At 40.7% G+C, this 23,694-nt stretch overlaps 1 long non-coding RNA gene across 1 annotated transcript in view; it reads right to left on the bottom strand.

The window, feature by feature from the left end:
* Positions 1-5,740: 5,740 nt before the first annotated feature.
* LOC144022926 (uncharacterized) overlaps positions 5,741-23,694 on the bottom strand; it is a 55,750-nt gene continuing 37,796 nt past the window's right edge. Inside the window, exons 2-4 of the long non-coding RNA XR_013284432.1 lie at positions 12,016-12,137; positions 5,965-6,113; positions 5,741-5,852 (exon numbers count right to left, since the gene is read on the bottom strand). This is a non-coding gene — a long non-coding RNA (uncharacterized LOC144022926). The remainder of the gene's footprint in view (positions 5,853-5,964; positions 6,114-12,015; positions 12,138-23,694) is intronic.

The raw sequence follows: 23,694 nt of genomic DNA, 5'->3' as shown, positions 1-23,694 counted from the left end.
ATTGTTTGGAATTCAGCAGCGGCCTTACAGAACGTATACAAAAGCGTTTTATCCGATGAGTGATCGAGACACTTTTGTCTGCTTCTAATAAGAACAAAAAGACAAATAGTTTGCTCGTACACAACTCATCAAATTATTGCACAAATTTTGCGTTAATTTAAAGTTCCTTTAATGCCACTAATTTTTTATTAACACACAATTACTTGGAAGGCCTGGGGCAATTCCAGTCGCAAGGCAGCCACACGTGACACGTCCACGCCAAAATTTATTTAGCTGTAATAAATCGAATATTTATTGAGACTGGGGTCAAGTTGTATTTGAAAAATATGCAGAATTTCACAAGTTAAAGATTAGATCGCTCTTAATATGAAAAGAAAAGTGCACTGAGCTGTCACCAACGTCTTACAAATGCAATTATGCCATCTAATGGCAGAAAAATGACCTCAACACAAATCAATATCACACTCATTTTTTTACAGTACAGTACATCGTTTTAATTTTAACAGAATTTTTGGAATTATCATGAAATCTCTGACAATGACTAAATGATGCAGGAATAGTTCATTAATTAATTAATTAATTAATTAATTAGTTTACCTTTTTTTTTCCATCACTATGTTAACAAGACTATGAAAACTTGGGGAAAAAAACATTTTCTTGTACATTTTATTATACAGATATAAAATCTGCGATTAATTGTGAGTTAACTATTGAAGTCGTGCTAATTCCGATGACAAATTTGAATCCCCTGACACCCCGAGTTGTGTCTATTCATTACTGTAGTGTCAACTGTGCAGTTAAGGACCTCTGTAAGGTGAATAGGTCGACCTTTGCTCATGTCACAGTTAAAAGCCTCACCATCAAATCATGAGAGCAAACTGGATCGCTGCCATCTCTCGGGAAACCGATAATCGGCTCATTGTCTCCACAACATGTTACAATTCATACACGTATGTCTGTCTTTGTACATTTGTTGTCATAATAGACGTTGCGCACAACCCGAGGCGAGCGTTTCTAACTTGGAACAGATGTAGTTTGTCATTAAACATGATACCGCATTGTCCACATTTCTGTTCAGGCACGTCACGGGCAACGTTGTGAGCTCTGACAAGCTTCCTCATTGATTTTAGAACCGTGATCATCCGCTTTCTCCCGCTCTCTCTCTCTCTCTCTCTCGGAGCACTTGAAGTTACAGTAAACTGCTCCAACGTCTCATATCCTAATGGCGGCATTTACCATCCATCCCCCGACACTCCTTTGACTGGTAATTTAGAGCCAGAGGTCAGGAAGGCTTTGCAGTGGTGTAGCTAAGTGCAGTGACCTTTTCAACTCTGCTTTAAGTATGTTAACATACCGTTTCTAGTCTCGAATAAGCTGCTGGAGTTGTACGTTGAATTTATGGTGAAAATGCATTTAAAATAACGGAACAATTTAGACCGAGATCAGAATATGGCAAAAACGTAAAAGCAACACTCTATCCGTTATCCTCACGAGGGTCACGGTCTCAATGCTATGATGTGTTTTTATGTTTTATATATTTTTTTATATATATATATGTTTCTTTATATTTATATTTGCAGAATTGAGAAGATGTAAATTTGCTTAAAGTTTAGTAGATAAAACATTTAAGAGGACAATAAACATGCAAACATTGCCAAAGATTCACAGTTCATAAGGTTCATGGTTGTGGTTTTAGAGTTCATGTATCAAAATATTTACCATAAATTAAACCCCGCAAGTACATTAGTCTCCCTGCTGCTTTGGATTATTAAAAAGCTGCAAGAGCTCGCACATTAATAAACCTCGACTGTAACCCTGTCAGAATTTCCCCTGTGAGTTTCTGCAAAAAAAAGTGCACCTCCCCAAGGTTACGCAGCAGATTCATTTAGTCCTTCCTGTGTCACTCCTTATCCTCTCCCCACCTCCTCCTCCTCCGTCTCTCCCGGCTCCATTAGACCCTGCAGACTAATCGAGCAGTACCAATTGCTCCCGCGGTGCGACCATTAAGTCAATTATTTTAAGATCAAACGGTCAGCAGCCACAATGAAGTCCTGTGTAATGGTGAAAGCCTCCGAAACGGCCAGCCGCTCTTATCTTCCCAATTAAAGCTTGGTGGGCAGAGCAGTGCGCTTCTCAGGTGGATGCGTCCCCCACCTGGCCCTACGACCTCCACCCGGGCTTGTTTAGCTTCAGGCTAAGGTAGGACCCACTAATTGGTCCTTTGAACACAACTAACCCAACGACAGGATCTGACTTGTATGCGGTTTGAGAGTGTTAAACTCTTGGCGGTTTTCAAACACTTGCACTTGTGCTGAATGCTAACATGGATTTATATGGATTACTGTTCACTTCCTGTAGTTGAAAAGGGTGCCAACATAAAGGCTGGAATGATTTCCAAGGGTTGTTCCGATCACATCAATAATCTTTCCTGGATGATGATTGACAATTTGGCATCCATCCATCCATTTATTTTTACATTTATTTATTTATTCGGGACTTTGTTACTGTAGCATCATGAATATTTGCTAAATTAAGATACCGAAAAAGCATGACATCACAGTATTATTTGTTTGCCACAACAGAACACTTAAATAAGCCACAGAAATGTTGGAAAGTTATTAAATCTAAACTGAGAGTTTGTGATAATAAGCACTCGTCCGTCATAATGTTTTTGTAAAATTCTGTGTTCGATATGTAAATATGCAAATATGGGGGTCATGAAAACTACACACATACAGGAGAGTTTACTCCAAAATCCAAATCCTTATAGAGTAGCCCACAGACTACACTTGAGCCTAACCCAAATATAATTAAAATATGAATATGTAAAATAAGAATATGTGCACGGTGATGCAATTTATAATAAAAAGCTATTAGTCAGTGATTGCTCACAAAATCCTGACCTTTAATTGGTCAAAGTATTCCAAATATACTTCTGAAAAGATGCATTTTTTTTGGGGGGGGGGGGGGGGGGGTCAGGTGGTAAAACCGTTAATAGTGAGCACATTCTACCCAATAACAAGTCATGCATCACTGTTTGCTGCCCTCAGCTGACTAAAAGTGTTGAAGTTGAAGTGTGGAGGCAAGATCCAATGCAGCAAAGTGACTGGGACGGTGATTTATCCTCCTTTGGCATCAAGCTTGGCTGTCATCAATCACATGGCTTTTAATTAGTGATGGCCCCCCTCAGTGGCTGACAATTGTGCATGTAATTCAATTTGGGACTCGCTTCCGCCTCGCGAACTTCCCTCAAAGATTTGTCAAGCCACCGTAAGTTCATGCACGGGGTGGATGCTGATGAAGATGAAGATGAAGATGAAGATGAAGATGAAGACGACCGCACGCCACTTGGCCAAAGAACGCGTTGCATGTAAAACAAACAACAATCGACTCAGCCTTGGAGTAGAATTGTGCAAGATTTTTAGCCAGAGTTATAATTTTACAATAATAAAAATGAGAACAATATTATTGAAAATAGTTTGCAAAGTTGGACTTTTACGAGAATAGAAAAATATTAATTTTATGAAAATAAATGTATTCATATTGAACAGAACAGGGTCATAAAATGCTTTACAAGACAAGTCATAACAAACGAATATTAAGGATTTTTTATTTTTTTTCTAGTTTAGTTGAATAGGCAGTCAATGTTTTGCCACATCAAAACCATCTTTGGTTTAATGTGATTGTCCAAATGTTTCCAAATCCGAGGCTCCATATAGTGGCATCACGTTAGTGCTGTCATTTTGCTTCCCCATGAAATCAGTCTATGAAAGGGCAAGTTGCTTTCTTGTGATTTCTAACTACTATCAATAGTAAAAGTCTTGAGTCTGAATTAAAAACAATGACAGCTTCAAGACTGAAGATGTCCTTTGAAATGCAAAAATATCAACAGTGGTTATTTGGTCCTCCGAAGACACCTGAAAGTCTCATCTGACACGTTAGTTAATCATCTAAAGTTTATTTCACTTATTGTCTAATGAAAGCCCTATTTTGCATATTAAATTTGATTTGACATCATTGAGTCTGACCTTTGACCTCATCGCTGTCACTTTGTTTAGCTTCCCATTAGCTGCGCATTCGCATTGGCTTTAGGAGAAAAACTAACAATTTGACTGAGTGCATGAATGATACTCCAAAGTGACAGAATTACTCATCGCAATATTTAGAGAAGCCTGTTCTCATTCTCAAACGCAAAACACAGTTACTATGCAAGCTTGCCGATGTACTTTGCAACGCAATCAAATCCAAATATCAGGTCTTGTCATTGTTTTGAATTGAAATGTCAGATTTAAAGGGTGCTTTGTTCTGGGGCCGCATCAGCTACCTTTCAGCGTCTGCCCCAATCACCTGCCGTGATGTCTGCATCCCATTGAACTTTTACAGGTGCTGATTATGGTCTGCCTTGTGACTCTGGAGATCGACTCCATCTCACTCTCCTCACAATCAAGCTCCTATTTGGCCCCTGACAACATGCGCGCGCCATTAACTGATGCACCGGGCGAAGAAATTCCAGACCTGTGTCAACATTTTGGAGAGGAAAATGTTGCTTTCACCTTGCGCTGATTGACTCTAATCAGCCGCATCGTGCCAACATCGCTTTGGCCTCAGCTTGGTGCTTGATTGCGTGGGACGGCAAACATCCGGTTGTGTTCACAATAATCGCAGTGTCATAAAAAAAAAAAAACGCCCAAATCCTTTCAAGATTTAGTTTGATATCTAAATGTACATTCAGTTCAAAATCAGAACATGAAGAAACTGCAACTATATTTCTTTATAGTAAATCAATCAATCAATAAGTAAATAATGGAGTCATAGGCTGTTGAAAAAATAATGCTTGAATATTTTTGCTTTCCTGTTATAATCTCTTCAAATATGCCGTATAAGCACTGATTCTCAGAACTGTGTTATGATTGTGTTTTGGGTTGAGTCACTGGGTCATAGGTCACTGTGTTTCGGCTAGGATGAATTATTATGTTTATGCAGGTCAGTAGGTCATTGTGTTATGGATCTTTTATGGATGTATTAAGCTTATGCAGTTACTGTGTTCTTCATGATGATGATGTTTTAGCTGCTCTTAATTTACCAAGGTTTCTGCAGTTATTATGTCTCTTATTATGATCATGTGATGATTCAGATGTTTCGCTGTATTAGTCACTCTTAATTTACCAAGTTTTGTGCAGTTACTATGCCCCTTATGGTGTTAATGTGATGATGATGTTTCGTTGCATTAGCTACTATTAATCTGGCAAGTTGTGTGCAGTTATTATGTTCTATTTGACGATAATGTGGTCAGTTGCCCATCTTTGTTTATCCAGTCACTATTTTTATTTTAAGCTATTAATCATTATTGTGTCACATCCATTAGAATTGTGCATTGCCCTAGTGAGAGTGACCGAATGACAACTTTGTCAGCATGTTGAGATTTTGCAAGCGGTTTTCTCTCTATCAGGCCAGTTCAAGATTTCCTAGTCAAGGTCATCACCATCCAGCCCTGCTTTCTGTTGGTATTTTGTGTTTTTGCCTATAAAACTGTTTTCCAACTAGACATGCTAACTAATACAGTGCATAAACCATCGACAAAGATTCTTGACTGTTGGCTGTCAAAAAGCATTTTTGATGCTACACTATATAGCTCAAGTATTGGCTCGCGTGTGAGTGGGTTTAATGATGAAAAAAAAAAAAAAAAAAAAGAAGTGTTGACGCCAGGCTTGCACTGTGCTGTCTGGCTGTGCAAAAGTTTGTTGCTGCAGGCTGTTTTCACAAGCCAGGAATATTTCATTTCTTGGTTCGCCGCCAGTGACATAAATTCAAGTTGGTCAATGTTGGTGTCCAGCAAGTCACTGGGACGAACACTGAAACATAATAAGCACAATGATAAGTTTGCTGCCAGTTCAGGGGCAACGTCCAGAGGCTATAAGAGCGAGCAACTTCCTATTTCCTGCGCTTGATGGCGAGGAGCCTCACCTGGGCTGTAATCTGGGACGACTGATCACAAAGAAGCGGAGCCAAGTGAATTCCGCCTGTCCGACTTCAAACACGACAGGACAGTAAATCAGGCCGGGAGACAACATGAGGCAGCTCACTCATCCCTCGCGCTCACTCCGTCCGCCGCCCTGGGGTCAAAAGGAAACAACTATGTCACCTGACGACACAGCAGAGACAAAACTGCCAAACGGGGTTAGCGAGTAATGTAGATGTGGGGCCAAAATCAATGAAGAGTTGCAAAGCAATTTTATGAAACAGAAAATCTTCAAATGTCTTCAAATTTCAGAATACGTTTTTTTCTGTTTTATTTCTCTTTTTCAAATCATTTGGTTTCATTTGTACTATTTTTCTTTCTGTTTATTGGATATGTTTTTCTGGTTGTCAGAATATTTTTTCTGTTTTTCTAATGGCAGAAAAAAAAAAAAAATCCAAAAAACAGACCAAAAATATTCCAAAAAACAGAGAAAAAAACCCACATTATATGAAACAGCAAAAATATATATACACATTAAAAATAACAAACCAAAAAAAAGAAATGTTAGATAAACGTTTTTTTCAAGTGAATGCAATACACGTTTGTAGTACAGTTTATTTATTTATTTATTTACTTATCAACATAACTTTCCCAAAACAATGTGCTGGTAATGCCATTCATTTTAAGTGATAAATAATCTCAAACTGCCTTTTAAACATACGTTACAAGTATAAATCATGTCTAAAATATTTGCCAAAAATCAACATATTGACATAAAATCAACATGCATGCACTTCATGATTTATTCTATCCGTTTGTCCCTATTTATTAGAAATATGTGCATTTGATGTGAAATTAATCTCTCGCTCTCTCAAATGTGATGGAAAATGGTCGAAGTAGACTGAAGCATCATGATGCACATTCAACAGTAATATTGCTCGAAGACTTACAGTCGATATGCTTGGGTGAGACTTGCGTGAGAATTCCCAGGGGGGCAAGAAAAAAACAAAAAAAAAGGATCAAATGAAAAAAACGGAAGGCCAAGGGCAGTGTGATACACTTTACATGGCTGCATAGCAAATGAAGGCCTTCAATCAAGCGGGATTGAGCGAGCGCAACACTCTGCAAGCACTGCAAGTAATAACAAAAGGAATAAATCCATCAGTTGTGAAGAAGACGGAAATAAAATGAAGCGACAGAAAAAAAAAACAGAAAAAAAACGGGGTCATAACGCAAATGTTTCCACACACAATCTACAAAAATATTATTGCATCACATTGAACTCCGGCATCTTCATGATCAACAAAAACAGCTCCAGAATACACATCACAAGACAGTAAGTAAATAAGTAAAGTGAATAGAACGGGAACCAGACACATCAAATTGTTGTTGCTATATATATATATATATATATATATATATATATATATATATATATATATATATATATATATATATAGTCAGTATATGGTTATAAAAGATTCAATTAGCTTTGTTTTTAAAATCATTTTTATTATATTTGAAAATGTTTTTCTCATTTGAGTTTTTTCCTTTGTTTTCATTCACTATAATAACCTTAGTCTATACACAGTGTGATTCAAATATTCAAATTCAAATTTTAATTTACAATTTAATGGCTAAGAATTGCTAACGTTCTGGAAAAAAAAAAAAAAGTGACAGACACATTATATCGACAAAAGTATTCGGACACACTTCTTAATCAGAAAATTAATCAATCAGGAGTTGGACTCGACCCTTTTACAGCCACCTTACCAAGACCAAATTCCAAACTTCCACATTTATGGCAACAATTTGAGAAAATCCAGATATTTCTATCTACTGTAGTGTGGAGATGGACCCAGTCGAGAGATAGAGCAAAAGAAATGTGCATGGATATAAATTTGAGATATGGACAGACAATTATGACCATGAAAGACACACTATCCTGTCATTAGAGCACAACAAAGAAAAATCTCTTTTCTGCTTCATTTGTGTGCCTCCTTTGAGCTACAAATGTGATTTAAAAAACAATATGCATTAAAAAAAAAATATATATATATATATATATATATCATATCTCTGCTGCTTTCATGGAATACATCCCTAAAATTAATTAGGCTTAATCCATCTTGCAAGTCTAAATATGAGAAAGATGCACCAGTGCTTTAACAATCAATACATAATCTTATGCGCATAGTCCAAACATTTTTTGTTTGTAGTGCGAGTGTGCAAAAGAAATGAAAAGGGCAAGCAGTCAGTAAAAGAGCAATTGATAAAAGTGAAAAAGTGAGGATGATGGGGAGGGCCAGTGAAAAATGTGTGCTGACCCTCTCATCCTCGCACTCATCTATCTCTCACTACTGTCCGCTGATAGATTTGCCCTCGCTGATTTATTGCAGAAAAAAAAGTGTCACCGTGGAATGGGCTTTTGATCAAATTGTTCAAGAGCTTCCAGGCAATAAATCCTGATCGTCTTTACATCCGCGTTTGCTGCCTACTTTCACATTCCGCCGACATCAATAAGAGCGCTCCCAACATGACAACTAATCAATAACTTTACAATATGCTGGGCAGTTTGGGAAAACACCAACGTTTATATTTCACAAAGAGCATCTTTCTCTATTATATTCTGCAAACTATGCATATATTTTAATCATAACAATAACAATGTCATTTGCATGTGTATCATTTTCTTTTACATTACAACCTGGGTTATTATAGTTTTGGAATTTTTATTTCGTTTTGAGCTTTGTTTTGTGTTTTTCAAATTTAGTTACTTTTAATTAGTTTTTAGGGTGCTTCTGTTATTTAATAAATGTTTAGTTTTAGTTGGTTTCAGTATTAGTTTTATTTTGAAAAGAATGTGTATTACTTGTGCGCAATATTTTAAAAACTAAAACACAATCTGGAGGTGCTTTTCTATTGGCTGCTGCTAGATGACATCACTTCTGTTCATATCAAAATAAATCACATTTAAAATGATCCCCAAAGGTTCATGCATTACATTAATTACCAAAGACTAAAACAAAGGACATTATTATATTATTATAGTTAGTTTTAGTTAGTTTTGTAAATATAAAATGTAGTTTCAGTTAGTTTTTGTGTTTTAAAACGCATTTTCTTTTTTATTTTATTTCGTTAATGATGTTTTTTGAATTTTAGTTTTTCCCTTAGTTGTAGTTTGACTTTACTCCCATTTCATTTCAAAAGAATTATAGGATAAATGCAACTTTATTCCTTTGACATTAGGACTTTTTGGGTCATAAAACTGGGACTTAATTCTTTTGTCATTGCATCTTTTTTGTTGTGATATTGGAACACTGACTTTTTCTCTCCCTCACATTTTAATCGGAAAAAGTAAAAGTGTAAAAAAATAATAATAATAATAATAAAATGAAGAAAAAAAAAAAGTTCGGCGCTAAGGATTTTTTTGTCTGCAAAAAAATTGGCGTAGGAAAAAACCAAAATGTATACCTGACAAACTTACCTTTCATACATTGATTTCAGCTGATTTCCATCAAACTCAAACAAGGACACGCTTCTTCATTTGTTTATTCGATAAAAACGTGGTTTGGAATCTATTTTTCAGCTACAGAGTACGTTTTCCCACCTTTTCAATTGGTGGGACGACTCGCTTTGAGGTCCAACGAGGAGATCAGCGCGTGCAAAGTGCACGAATACAAGAAGATCTCCGCATTCGATTGAGGTAAAGTTGGCCGCTCTTGGATGGACACTCCACGCCTGATTGTGAGTCCGTATGTGACAAACAAACAAACAAACAAAAAATGCTAAACTCATTCTGGATTTAGCACGGCGATATAGTGGCAGGTGACAAATGCCTGGAAGTGGGAGGACGCCTTTTGCACATCCCGCAGTTTCCCCTGAAGCCAAAAAGCAACGATAGCAACGAGTTGTTGGATTTCTCCAAAGCCATCAGTCATGATGAAGTGTTTCTGACAGGAACTCTTCTGTCAGCCCGGTGGCGCCAGCGAGGATGAGTGATTCAGCAAACCTGCCCGGCGTCGTCTCACTGCTCCTTCCACCGTTTTACGACATCGCTAAAAGGAAAACAATGAGCCCCGTTGCTCACTACAGGTGTTCCTCTGAAGGGATGACTTGTAAAAACAGGTAGCGACGCAGCGGCGAGACGAGAAGTGACTCACGTAAAAGCTTTTTTTGCGCCTGCAATAACTCAAAATGAAGTCCTGGTCGCCTGCCCAGAAATGCGCAAATCACAGCAGCAAGCGTTGGATTGGAATAAAGATGCTGCCACGGATGAACGTCAAGCGGTTCCTATTGGACGCGCTCGCAGTGAGCGCAATTGTTTGGTGACCTGAATGGAGATAAACATCAGCACTTGAAGGGACAAACACGAGCCACTTAGGAGGACATTTAGATGACCTTTGCAACCGTGCTAAACAGCAAGAAACAGTGCAACATGAGCTCGTAGCGTTTCACCAGAGATGACGGTGGAAGAGACAAACAAGGCACTTTGTCTTTCAGATTAAAATCACAGAAACGTGGAGTGGCAATCACACGAGACAGGATCAGGAAATGAAATGTTTAGCGAGTGCGCTGATCAGACGTCGGGCAACAGCGGAAGCGTTCAAACACAAAAGAAAACATCGAGGCCTACATTTTCGGCTAATTTAGTCAAATGAGCTATTTTGTTTATTTATTTTATTGTAGTTATACGTTTTGTGTAACTAGCAGTTCTTTGGTTTCGCAGGGTGAGTAAACACCGTCAAACGATGCCGTCATAGGCAGTCTGCTATAGTGGGCGTGGCTCAACTTTTCAGCTTTTGCATTTGAACTTTTCAAATATTCTTGTTTCCCTGTTAGATGAGCCGGCGATGCAGCGTACACACAACCAACTCTTAACATCTTAACTGATTTTTAAAATGGGAGAGACCAAACACATGAAGAAGAAGAAGAAGAAGAAGAAGAAGAAGAAGAAGAAGAAGAAGAAGTCGTAGTAGAAGAAGAAGAAGAAGAAGAAGAAGAAGAAGAAGAAGTCATAGTAGAAGAAGAAGAAGAAGAAGAAGTCATAGTAGAAGAAGAAGAAGAAGAAGAAGTCATAGTAGAAGAAGAAGAAGAAGAAGAAGAAGAAGAAGTCGTAGAAGAAGAAGAAGAAAAAGAAGTCATAGTAGAAGAAGAAGAAGAAGAAGAAGTCGTAGAAGAAGAAGAAGAAAAAGAAGTCATAGTAGTAGAAGAAGAAGAAGTAGAAGTCGTAGTAGTAGAAGAAGAAGAAGAAGAAGAAGTAGAAGAAGAAGTCATAGTAGAAGAAGAAGAAGAAGTCATAGTAGAAGAAGAAGAAGAAGAAGAAGTCATAGTAGAAGAAGAAGAAGAAGAAGTCATAGTAGAAGAAGAAGAAGAAGAAGTCATAGTAGAAGAAGAAGAAGAAGAAGAAGAAGTCATAGTAGAAGAAGAAGAAGAAGAAGAAGAAGAAGTCGCAGTAGTAGAAGAAGTAGAAGAAGAAGAAGAAGAAGTCATAGTAGAAGAAGAAGAAGAAGAAGAAGAAGTCGTAGTAGTAGAAGAAGTAGAAGAAGAAACAACAACAATAAACAAACCTCTTCAATCTTAACACAACCGCGTTCCCAAGCCACAGGATAATCGCTAACTCACTGACTGCTGACATGAATATTTTTTGAGTGACTGTGCACGTCAGCCACATTTAATTTCAGTACAATTTGCTTTATCTTGTTTGCAACACATTAATAAGAGCTGTCAAATTTCATCGATTAATCAACAAGTAATCCACTCTCAAATGAATCGACAACTATTTTAGTAAATTAGTAATCGTTTGGAGCAGGGCTGGGTTTAAAATATTGTTATATCGATATCGTATCGATATGCCTTTTCATATCCCAATATCAATACATATCAATATAATAATAACCAATATATAATCAATAGATGAATCAATTCTAAAAATATTTGAAAGTGACTACAACACATTGAAAGTATTATTCAACTGCACAACATGAAAAATATTCTTTCCACTGTCAAGACTGAAATGGAATCAAATAAAAGCTGAACTGTTTCCAACAATTTACCTCCGTCTTGCAAAGAGTCCAGATTTGAAGAATTTCAGTTGCCGCAGCCAACACGCTTGCCGATGTCGACGATCTTGCGCTTGTTCGCATGCAGGGGAAGATCTCTGCCGCATCTCCGATTCCTGCGGCCGCACAACAAGCATGTTAATTTAACATGTCATGCCAAACATGCCACAAAAAAGATGCTTGTTCTTATCTTTGTCATCGCAGCAGGGAGCGCAGAGGGCGCGCGTCTCAAACCCCCCCGCGTCGCATTCCCGGCTTAATCTTACATTTCATAGCCCATCTCGCCATATCAAACGGCACAAATGGCTCAATTTGCATGACAAGATTTGCAACATGGCGAATCAGGTGTCAACCTCGATTAAACATGACGCTGGCGGCGCGCGATCATAATCGGCCGCCTAATGAGTCTCGGATGGATCAGCCGAGGGGCTTCTCCATGCTGCCGGCGGGGGGGGAAACGTCTGAGGGATTAAATGGGAGCTGCCGTCCGTCTCCTTTGGGCCCCGACACGGGGAATCCCCTGAGTGGCGGGCATGGGGCCCCGTGACGCTGACCAGACGGGGCCACAAAGGCCACGCACACACTTAGACACACGTCAAGGAGGCGAGAGGCCGAAAGGGACAAATTCAGCCTGTCATGGAGAAATCTGAATGATCGATTTACTTTTCTAAATGTGTCATCTCAACTATTATATTTACAACAAAGACATTTTAGAAGGATGTGATTGCTTTCATTGTATTTACATTTCACTTTTTTCATTATTAGATCATCTTCCAAACATGGTTCGCTCAGTGTTGTTCAATGTTTCCTTGCTTTTCCGTAAATGCAGTTAGTTAGTTAGTTGATGTGTGCATACATATAGAATTTACAGGTATATTAGGGATGTACAATATCACTTTTTTTCAGAAAAATGGTCTTTGAGTATTCACCGATACCGATACCAAGTAAGCCTACCATACCACTAGTACTTTTGATACATAAAATTTTCTTGACGGCTTATTCCTCACAAGGGTCGCGGGGGGTGCTGGAGCCTCTCTCAGCTGGCTCTGGGCAGTAGGCGGGGTTATTACACCCTGAACTGGTTGCCAGCCAATCGCAGATCCCAAATTTCTATAATGCTATTTTTATTTTCAACCTGTCCTGATGACATAATAAGTGATTATTATGAATCTACAGTGCAAAACATTCTGAGCTGAAAACACCAATTTAGCCTGTGTCACAATTGCTGATTCAGCAATTGCCCCAAAACAATTTATTTCTTTATTTCCTTCTCTCTGAATGACTGACGTTCTTAGCGGTTAGCGCACGAGCCCCAGAATGTTTGGAAGGCGATCGGGATTAGGAATGATGGGCGCTCCACTGAGCGCCATTCTTACTTATCCGCGTAAGCGAATCCCGTCACACGATGAGTTTGCCGTCCTCGCTTGGGTTAGAGCGGGCCCCTCCCACTGATGAGCCCTCTAGCGAATCGACACTGTTGCTCATGCCGCTGGCGGCCATGTTGATGTGCATCTCTTGGGGAGCTTCCCCGTTGCCACCATCCTGCCACTCTCAATCCCACCGCCACCCTTTGGCCCGCTCCCCATTCGGGGGTGACCCGGGCGCTGTTCGAAGAGTTCCTCGCACCCCAGAAGCTGTCAGCGGCCTCCTTCCTTCCCATGAGCGGAACGCACAATAGAGAAAGGGCTCCGGCTGAGAGGTTCAGTAGCCATTAACCCCTACCAGCTGTTCCTGCCGAGGGTATTCTGTGCCACAATGCGTGCCCCCGAGGGGGCCCTCACGTCCACTAATCTAGCCATTGTCGGCCAGGAATGCTGACAGAAGAAAAGAAATTTTTCTTGTGTCCATGCAAGCGTGTGTATCCATGTGTGAGAGGCGAGAAACGGAGGGCTAATTTCTATAGTTGCCTGTGAAGGAGAGCGTGAAGAATAGCCCATTTAGCTGCTTGACAAAATTCTCTGCCTGCAGAATGGAAAAACAATGGCAATTGTTTTCAAGTGGACTCCTTTACACCCTCCAAAGTCTCTTGAAGGAAAAATAGCCATTAAATTCCGCTGTGCAAAAAGTAACATTATGAAAAGCGAATCATTTGACTTGGATTCATTTTCAATGCATGGCTGGAAATCATTTTGGTTGCAAAGCTTGATTACATTCAAGGAAAATGATTCCATTTTGGTGTTTCTTTGGTCTCGGAATATATTAAACAATTAGTCCATTTCCATTAACACGGAAATTAAAATGGCATTTTCCAGTCAATTTAACCATGAGGCAGCCATTGTGGGCTTCTGGTGCACTGAGCATGTTACAACCACAGACATTTTGCACACATGCGATATTCAACTTTGTGTACATGCAAAATCAGAGCTTGAAATGACTTGATTTGACAGTCTGTCGTCTTAAATTAGGATGGAGGTTGTTTTATACCCGCTGTGCTTTTGTTTTTCATTTTTTTAACTTTAATATAATAAACTTGAATAATAATAATAATAAATCAATTGATTTTAATTTTCAATTATTAATTAATTAAGTGCATTTATTAATCAATTTATTCATTTATAAAGCACACCGAAATCTGTCAATCAAGTAAGTGAATATTGATTATATATTGCAGTATTTTTTTCAACAGCTACCAAAACAGCTCGGTAGATTATGGTTTAGGATTTCACAAGTCCCTGTAACCCGCCAGAAAAAAATCTCTACATTCAGAACCAAAACAGAAGCAATCTATCCTAAGATGACCATTGATAAATCAGTTATTTGGGAATGTGATTTGCTCGTAATTTGGTTGGTGACACACAGCAGAAAGTGGAGGAAACCATTTTTGCTTGCAAAATTATTCACCAAAAGTGTTATGAAAAGAAATGTGGCCTCTTTTACTCATTCACTGGCAGCCATTTTCACGGAAGCAACTCCTTTCACTTTTACTGGATTTGGACTGATTTTGCCATTCCTACAGAACATTCTGTTCTATTGCTATAAAAACATGGAACTTACCAAAAGAAAGGTTAGAGTCTCTTCTTTTATCAGGAAAAAAAAAAAAAAAAAGTATATTTGTATCTGTTTCCGTTTTGCAGCAATTAGCAATAGAATATTGCAAGTTTTCATCATTATTACTGGGAAAAAGAGCTTGTTGCAACATGGCACTGGCTGATCTCTTATACTCTGCTGCCACATTCTGGTCTTTTTTTGTTGTTGTAATAACTACCATTGCTTTAAGCAACCTCTTCATGTGCCTTCTGAATGTTAGCATAAATAAAAACATGGAAAACGTATAAACACGTTTTTGGCCGTGAAGAACAAAAAGTATTAAAAATTGATTTATGTGTTTTTGAGTTGAATTGTTAAATAGTTCATTTGTATCTTTGCACATAGAGAAAGGTTCCACAGTGTATAAAACAAACGTATTAGTCGAAAATGTCATTTTTAGTATATGCCACGTAAAAAAGGACCACAAATAGTTTGTGCAAATTGCTCTACTGCATAAGTCAAGATATAAATTGAGAAAAGTGTCGCCAGCAACAGGAAGTGGCACTCCATCGCTGTCAGCAGGGGCGGGCGGGTGTCGCTCGATGGTGGCAACATTTGTCCAAAAGAAGCAAACAGGACAATGGCGGGAGGGCACGGATGGCGTCGACTGTTCCGTGCGCTTTCAAGAGGAAAAGGTATTTTTGGGGATATATTTTGCCGGCGTGTTGTGACAGGATTGGGATCTGCCTCACCTCAGTCAATTGTAAGTCCCCAACAGACTTTTGTGCTAATGAGGCGGTCCCGCCATCGGCAGACTTCCCCTGTCGTCCAGAAAAGATCACTTTCATTGCTTGCAGAACTAATTCAGCGCACAAAAGTGGGAGCTTCACCGTCGCGGCCCCTTTTACTGCTCCTTTTGTGGAGGCTTTAGAAGTGCGCTGAAGAGAGGGCCGAGCGCTCGGGCCTCTTCATCTCCACTCCATTGCCTGTCATTAACATACATATCCATATGAAAAGTGGGCTCAGGCCGGAACAGCTGTCCAGTAAAGAGCCAGCGATTCCCCCTCGCCCAAACGCTGACAGGAGCCTTTCGCCTTCCTTGGCCAATAATAAACCAGAAGCGTTTAAACAGCCTTTCAGGGGAGGGAGAAAAGAGATTGGGCCATAATACGACATTCACAGGCACCGGTGGCCCTCGGTGGCCCTCGTTGGCCCTCGGTGGCCCTCGTTTGGCTCGCAAATGGCGCTTGCGCACCAGGAAGAGGAAAAACTGGCAGAAATCAAAAGATGACTCCGCATTACTAGATTCATAGTGGAGAACAAACACATTCACAAACATTTATATATATATTGGAATAATAATAATAAAATGTCCCCATTGTATTGTTAGATTGCTATTTTTGATGTCAATGATATGTAAACCGTGCCTCACCCCGAACTGAACGGTTTGTTCCAAGGGGACGTGTGGGCTGTACGGGGGGATGCAACTGAGCAATCCTCTTGTTTCAACTGTGGGTGTCGGCCATGACGACGGAGGTTAAGTGACTGGCCACAGGTCACATGGGAACTTCTTTATTTAGGCTGGATTTTGCCATCCAAAAGCTCATCCACTCTTCGAATGCAATAAAATCCCATTTAAAAGTGTTGATTTAGGACTCACTGGTGATAATGGACAACTTGGACATTATTTTTCTGTTTAACAGTAACGGAATTATGGAATCATTCAATTGTCAAATGCAAAGTGTGAGCATTTTAAAAACATTCTGTCAAGCATTGGACACAAAAAAAAAATAAAAAAATGTTGCTTAAGTGCTCCACATTGAGATGGAAGAAATAATTTTCACCAAAACAAGTACATCATTATTATTATTATTACAATAATACTTGTTAGAAGGGGTGTTTAATATTTCTTTTTTCAGATCGATACCAGTACGAGTATACCGATACCAAGTACCGATAACAGTCCTTGTGAGTCCTTGTGATACATAAAATTAGAAGAATATTTATATTATTATTATTGTTATATTATGCATGTCTTTGGAATGTGGGAGGAGACGGGAGAACCCGGAGAAGACCCACGAGGGCACGGGGAGAACATGCAAACTCCACCCATGAAGGCCGGAGCCTGGACTCAAATCCGAGTCCTCAGAACTGCGAGGCGGACGTGCTAACCACTCCTACACCGTATTATATCGTTCTTCCTTTTAAATGATCAATATCATTGGTATCGGTGACTTCACAAGAGGTGAGTACTCGAACTGGTTTTGGTCTGAAAGAAAAAGCGGTAAATGAAATACACATTTGGAAAATGTTAATGTTGTACTCCTTTCTTTACAATGTAAATATAGTAATTAATATGAAACGTCATACCAGTGTTATGTGCCTTATAGTGACTCAGCAGCATTATTGTAAGCAAAGTTACGTCTTACTGATATGATTTCCGTCGTTTTCAAAGTTTGGTTTCTTGCCTTGGAGCAAGTGCAGCCGTCACCACAAGAGGAGGCCAAAAGAGAAGGCAGAGTGTGCATCCAATGAATAAGAAAAGGCTTTGCTTTCAAGGCGACTGGTTTGTCTCCTCATGGCTGCTTTTTTATTCAGCTTTAGAAATACGAAGAGTCCTGATTGATAAATCCCCTCTCGACCCCCCCGGCGCCTGTGACCTCGGAGTCATCGCCCACAATGCGCGCCGCCGTCACTTTCTACATCTGCCACTGGAAAACACAAGGAGTGAATGCGGGTTTTTGTTGTTTTTTTTTACAGTCATGACGACACCGAGGATGTATTTAAAGTAGGCAACCAGCAGCTAAATTAATTTCCAATTAAAAGCTCAACACAAGCGTATAATGCAACGGAAGTGTTTTCCCATAGACAAGCAGCCAACACCTCAGGCGCTCGCTCACCTGTCACACCTCCGCTCAATCCTTTATTTGTCACTCTTCAGCTGTTTGTTGTCTCTTGCTAAGTTCCACAATTGATTCAAGGAGGAAAAGGGTGTGCGTATACCGAGACCGAGCGTGTGGAGGAGCTGCGAGGGAGGAAAGGGAGAGATTAGGATGACTTCTTGAACACATTTTCTCCCTTTTTGCCGCAATTAAACAAAGTGATTAGTGCAGCGCGGGGAGCGGAGAAAAAGAAAAAGACACCCTTGAATCCCAATGGAGGGACCTGACTGAGCATTATTGCCTGACAATGGCCGAGTTTATTGCTCAAACCTGCTTAGCCTCCTGCATGGCAAACCATGGGAACGCCAGTCAGGTGGAAACTTGGGGTTTTTTTCTCTCCCCCTTTTCTTTCCTTGCTCCTTGCTTTTTCTCCGCCCTCCAGGAGCTCGCTGTGTGCCACACAAGCGCCCCCTCCCTTGGTAACTGAGATGTTTAGGATAAGCTGTGCCTGTTTTTTTGTGTTTTTTTTGTGCATGAGCTCCCACTTGTCTGCTGTTGTTCGAACACAGTTAATGATGAGCTTCCTCTGTTTTTTGTTTTTTTTCCACACCCCTTCCCTCTCTGCTGTCCTCCTCCTCCTCCTCCTCCTCCTCGCAGCTCCTTTTCTCCTCTCGCATTTGAAGCTAAGCGGCTGGTTAAATGAGCGCCTCCTCCCTCCGGCCCTCGAGGGGCCTTCGCTTGGCACCGTGCGTGCGCATGACACATAATGAAAACAATTTTACGCTGCGGCGGCAAGTATGAGGCAATTACGGATGTGACAGCCACCTGCAGGCTCAAACCCCCCCCCCACTACTGTCTGCAACATGCTCTCTCCCAACTCGACCGGTGTCACCTCGCCGGCGGAACCCTCGCCCGACCCATCCTTCCCAAACACGCACAGCTTCATGAATAAGTGATGACTTGATGATGTTGTGAATGGCCGGGGCAGGCCGGGAGGGTGCGAATGAGCGAGGCTGTAATAAGTCGCCCAGCTGGAGGTGGCGTTGTGGCCCCGTCACCCCCGTGGCGGTCTCTCCACAAGCGCTGACCCCGGGATCGCCCTCCTGACGGGAGCCGACGGATGACGTGACGGGGGCGTGCAAAACGCTGGCCCAAATCTCTTGTTGGCCAATTTTACACATGAGGCCGGGCCCAAAAGCTCAAGTGGCAGGCCTAACAGAGCCCTGATTTAATTGGATAACCTGCTTAGTGAATGTGAATTAAACGAGTATTTCACATCCAAATGATATCCTTTCATGCCAAGCTTGAAAGAATTTGTCTTGAGCTCGACCACAACAGATGTCTGAAAAACGAAAATGAATCTGATGTATTGCTTTTCTTTATGCCCAATGGAAATGCATCTTGCGTCAGTCGCATTCCAAAAAAATTAATCCCTGATGTCTATAAATTGAAAATGATGTGGGACGATTTAAGTCGTTGATCGACCAGGTCCAAATCCCACCGTGCTTCTTTTTCAAGACGTCCAGCTGTATGTGAAGCCTCGCTGACCTGAAGATTATTCACACTCGGGCCAAAGACGGCTTTTTATTCCTCCTGTCAGTTCTGCAAAATCGGCCTCCTGGCAGTCTGATGTGTCCTTAATGACCCCACTGAACAACAGCTCAACACCCACAATGCAACATATCACAGCCTTGATCCGCATTGACCAAAACTTAGGTGGGTACACAAGACATATACCAAACATTTTCTCCATCGTATGATCACGGTTGTGTTAAGAGTGTTTGTATAACGTGTCCCCGAAGACATTCAGCGCAAGAAAAATGGCAAGGAAAATGCAATCTACTTCGCATGGAAGCCTCTCTAACCTGAGGATTATTCACACTGAGGCAGAGTGTTGTTGCTGTTGTCTTTTTTTTTCTGCCGCTCCTCCACAAGCTGCCTCGTCTCGATAGTCTGATGCGTCCATAATGGCCCCGACTGAGCAAAGCAACATGACAAGTGGATCTCCAGCCACAACTGACACATTAGAAAGCAGCGTTTAAAAAGCACCGGGTGCATGTACAGCACGCCGGCCGTGCCGCGTGAGGCGGTCACGGCCTACAAAAAAACAAAGATGGTTGGAGGAACGGGCCAATCATGAGCACACATGAGACAAGAGTGGGGCTCATTGTGACAAATGCTTCCGCTCTCGGCGTCCATCCACTGAGGACTGTATTCTCTCTCCCGGAGCTCGGGAAAGTGTGATATAATAGATGAGACGACGGAGAGGAAGCGGGAATGAAGCCGCATATATAAGCGTGACAAGTATGAGAGGAGACGTTGTCGACGCTAAACTGAGAAGGTAAGAGATGAGAAGTGGTAAATTAATCTTCCCGCAATATCTGGCGCCAGAGAAAAGTGCCCCGCTCTTTATTTCTTATAACAACTCAAGACAAATGAGCACAGGCTGCACATTGCTTCTGATAAGGGACGTGCGAGACAGACAATGGCTCTCGCTTCTTGATTTAATCAACCCTCAGGATGATGCACTTGAGAAAATCACAAAATAGATTTATCAGGAGTGATGACACGGAGGGGGTGCAAGGGCAAGCGTGCGACTTCTCCACACAGCCGAGATGAAATATACATCGTTTAATAAAGGGGCCCGCGAGCACGCCGTGGCTCAGCCGCCGTGAGATTGAAGCTGCGGACGCCGCGGGACCAAAAATACTGTGCCAAGTGAATTCATGTGACCCAAGTCCAAGTGCGTGCGCATCCGCGCCAATCTGGGGAGTCGTCATTTATTTTCTGCCTCCAAGTCTTCCTTTCCAAAAATGACAGCGTCTCCTTATTGATTTTACAATCACAGATCAATCAGCTTTGCCCTGACTTTCCCCCTTCGCAACCTCACTCGGTTACATGCGCTGATGAAATGATGGGAGGGAATATATGACCATATATGGTCATATATGATCATATGTGGTCACACCGAAGTGATCCAGAACAATAGTTTGATCGAAACCACGGCTTTTAACTCATTCACTGCCTTTGACAAGTATACTTGTCAATTGTATTTTTTAGAGCGGTGCTAAATGGGGGCGAATCTGAGCATGCTCCACTGTAAATATCAAACTTGGAAACAACTTTACTGATGCCCAACCACCGGTAGATGACATCATTGCCCCATTTTATAGGAAATAAACACAGTTTCAGAGTCCATGGGAGAAATGGCTGTATTTTGGCAAACCTACATTTTTCTGCTGTCAATTATAAAAGAACGGGACGGGACAAAAAGTAGGAAGTCTATTCTGTTATTTGGTAGATTCGGTTTATATATAATTATTGAATGGAATATCACGTGAGTATTGGAAATGTAAAAATTTTCTATAATGACTGGCAGTGAATGAGTTAAAGATAATAAATAATGTTGATGTTTTATAGACATTATCAGTCAGAAGAAGTCATGCTCCATAACCTAAATTATGATTTGTATTTTTTTTTTTTATATTATTGCTATGATCATTTTGACAGTCAGTCGCATGCATTATAGGACTCCAGTCAATCAATCAATCAACTTTATTTATATAGCACCTTTCATACATTTAAAATGCAACTCAAAGTGCTGGACATCCATAATGCAATAAAATAAAGGAAAGAAAAAGCCCCCCCATCCCCATGATCGTACCCACAGACACACCCAAAAGCCAACAAACACATGAAAACCACAACATGGCGGGGCACAGAAGTACCCTGTAAGGAAAGGCACCCAGGAGGAGTTCATCCACAGTGAGAGGGATGCTTGGTCTTCATCCATCTCCCCCATGAGAAAACACTGGAGCTAAAAATGTTATAACTACCAAATAAAAACATTTAAACACTAAAAGAAAACGGTTAAACACGATAGAAAAAATAAATATGACAGTGTGATGGCTCTATACCTCCAATGCACAAAAAACGTAAACTCTCAATCACAAGCGCAAACCTTTTTCTTTCAAAATACATATGTGCATCTTAATACATTCTTAGTTCATTTCAAGAGTTCATTATTTCAGTAGCTCAATTCAAAACGTGAAAATCATATATATATATTCATTCAGTAGCTCAAAAGGCAAATTCCAAACAAATTTCTATCTTAAAAAAAAATATTGATTGTTTCCTATGTAATATTGATAGTTCATGAATTGATGAATTTTTTTTGCCATAATTAAAATATGCACACGTCGCCAATCCTTGCATGCTGTAGATGGCGTAGCTCGCTTCTGATTGGTCCGTTCGATGGAGTTTTTTTTGTGTTTTTTTTTCTCTCTCCCCGCCCCCCGCCCAGATAGTTTCCGGGAAGGCAACTGCCGGCGCAAACTGTGTTCGCTAAGCGCGTGGCTGTTGTGTTTTGGCGAGTTTACGGCCGACACCGTTCAAATTGGCAATAATTCATTGCCACGATGATGAAATATTGTGATGTGTATTGCGCACAAGTTGGAAGGCAAACGCACGAGCGGAGCTCCAACGTGACGTCTCCGCGTGAGCCTCAAGCAGAAGTATACTGAGGCCTTAAATATCGGACACCGCAGTTGACATCTTTGCCTAAACGTCACCAGAACTGATGCTTCACGGATTTGAAACCCCTTCGATGGACAAGGAAGACAAGTGGAAACTGCCCCTCCTATAAGAGCAATTTCATGCTGGACCCAATAAAGATTGTTGTCATTCTTAAGAGCCATTCAAGTCGTCCCAAACAACTACAGGTGAGAGGCAGAGAGCAGGTCAGTCACGGCCGGTACATTTCCACTGCCTGGCAGCTTGTGTTGTCTCACAAGCACACACGTACGTACTCGGGGCCTTTAGCTCACACTCAGACCGGGTGGGTTCATCCAGCATTCATTCAGATGGCCCGGATGACAGACAAATTGCACTTCTCTAAATGTATTCATATTAAAAAGGAATTGAGATGCGTTTACTTGTCAACATGCTGGGTCAAACTTATTTAAATGCAAGAAAGCCACGGCAGGCTCGAGTGCACGACTGATAGTGACACATTCAAATTATTATTATTATTATTATTATTATATGTGGACATATTACTGTCACGCATTGACGGGATAACAAAGCTGCCTGTCTATGTTATGATGCTTCGAATTAAAACAACAACAACACAATGGCTAACATCATATCAAAACAAATGCCACGTTTTCCATTCTGACAGTTCCTTTTCAAAGGACGGGCTGCTTCAATCACAGCTCGAATGCAGTAGTGCCGAGTTAAAAAAAATAAAAATAAATGTGATGGTAATTGGTTTGGTAAAGATCGTTTTCCATCACACCATAAAGCTCTTCACAATAGAAAAGGTCAACAATTAAGTCATCATGAATAGCAAGCACTATAGCTGATGAAAATAGGGCAGCGGTTTAAATAGATTTGTAAGCAATTTAGCTTTTCACAATGTTGGCAATCTGATGCAATTTGCTTGCAATTTTGTCCGCTTTCAGAAGCCCTCGCAGCTGCCGCGACACGCCGCAAATGGCGCCGAAAGGAGATCGCGCGTGCGGGCAAATGCAAAACTATCTTGGCCGCATCAAGGTATCAGAATGGCGCTTCATCAGGAAAATGACAACAATTAGCATAAGTGCTCCAAAATCAACACTTTAAATGTCAGCGGCAAAGGTGGTGCTCGCTGGCGCATCTGCGGTGTCGTCCGGGATGGACTCGTGGCGCAAACATTGAGCAATCAGACATCATCTCTCCTCCGTGATGGCCCCGCAATTGCTGTGACATTCTCTCCGGCCTGTCACTCTCGGCCGCGAGCGCTGATTCGACTCGGACTTGATTTGCTCACAATTGTGTGGAGCTA

This window comes from Festucalex cinctus, chromosome 7, assembly GCF_051991245.1.
Source record: "Festucalex cinctus isolate MCC-2025b chromosome 7, RoL_Fcin_1.0, whole genome shotgun sequence".
Lineage (NCBI taxonomy): Eukaryota > Metazoa > Chordata > Actinopteri > Syngnathiformes > Syngnathidae > Festucalex > Festucalex cinctus.
This window is presented reverse-complemented; position numbering and strand designations above follow the sequence as displayed.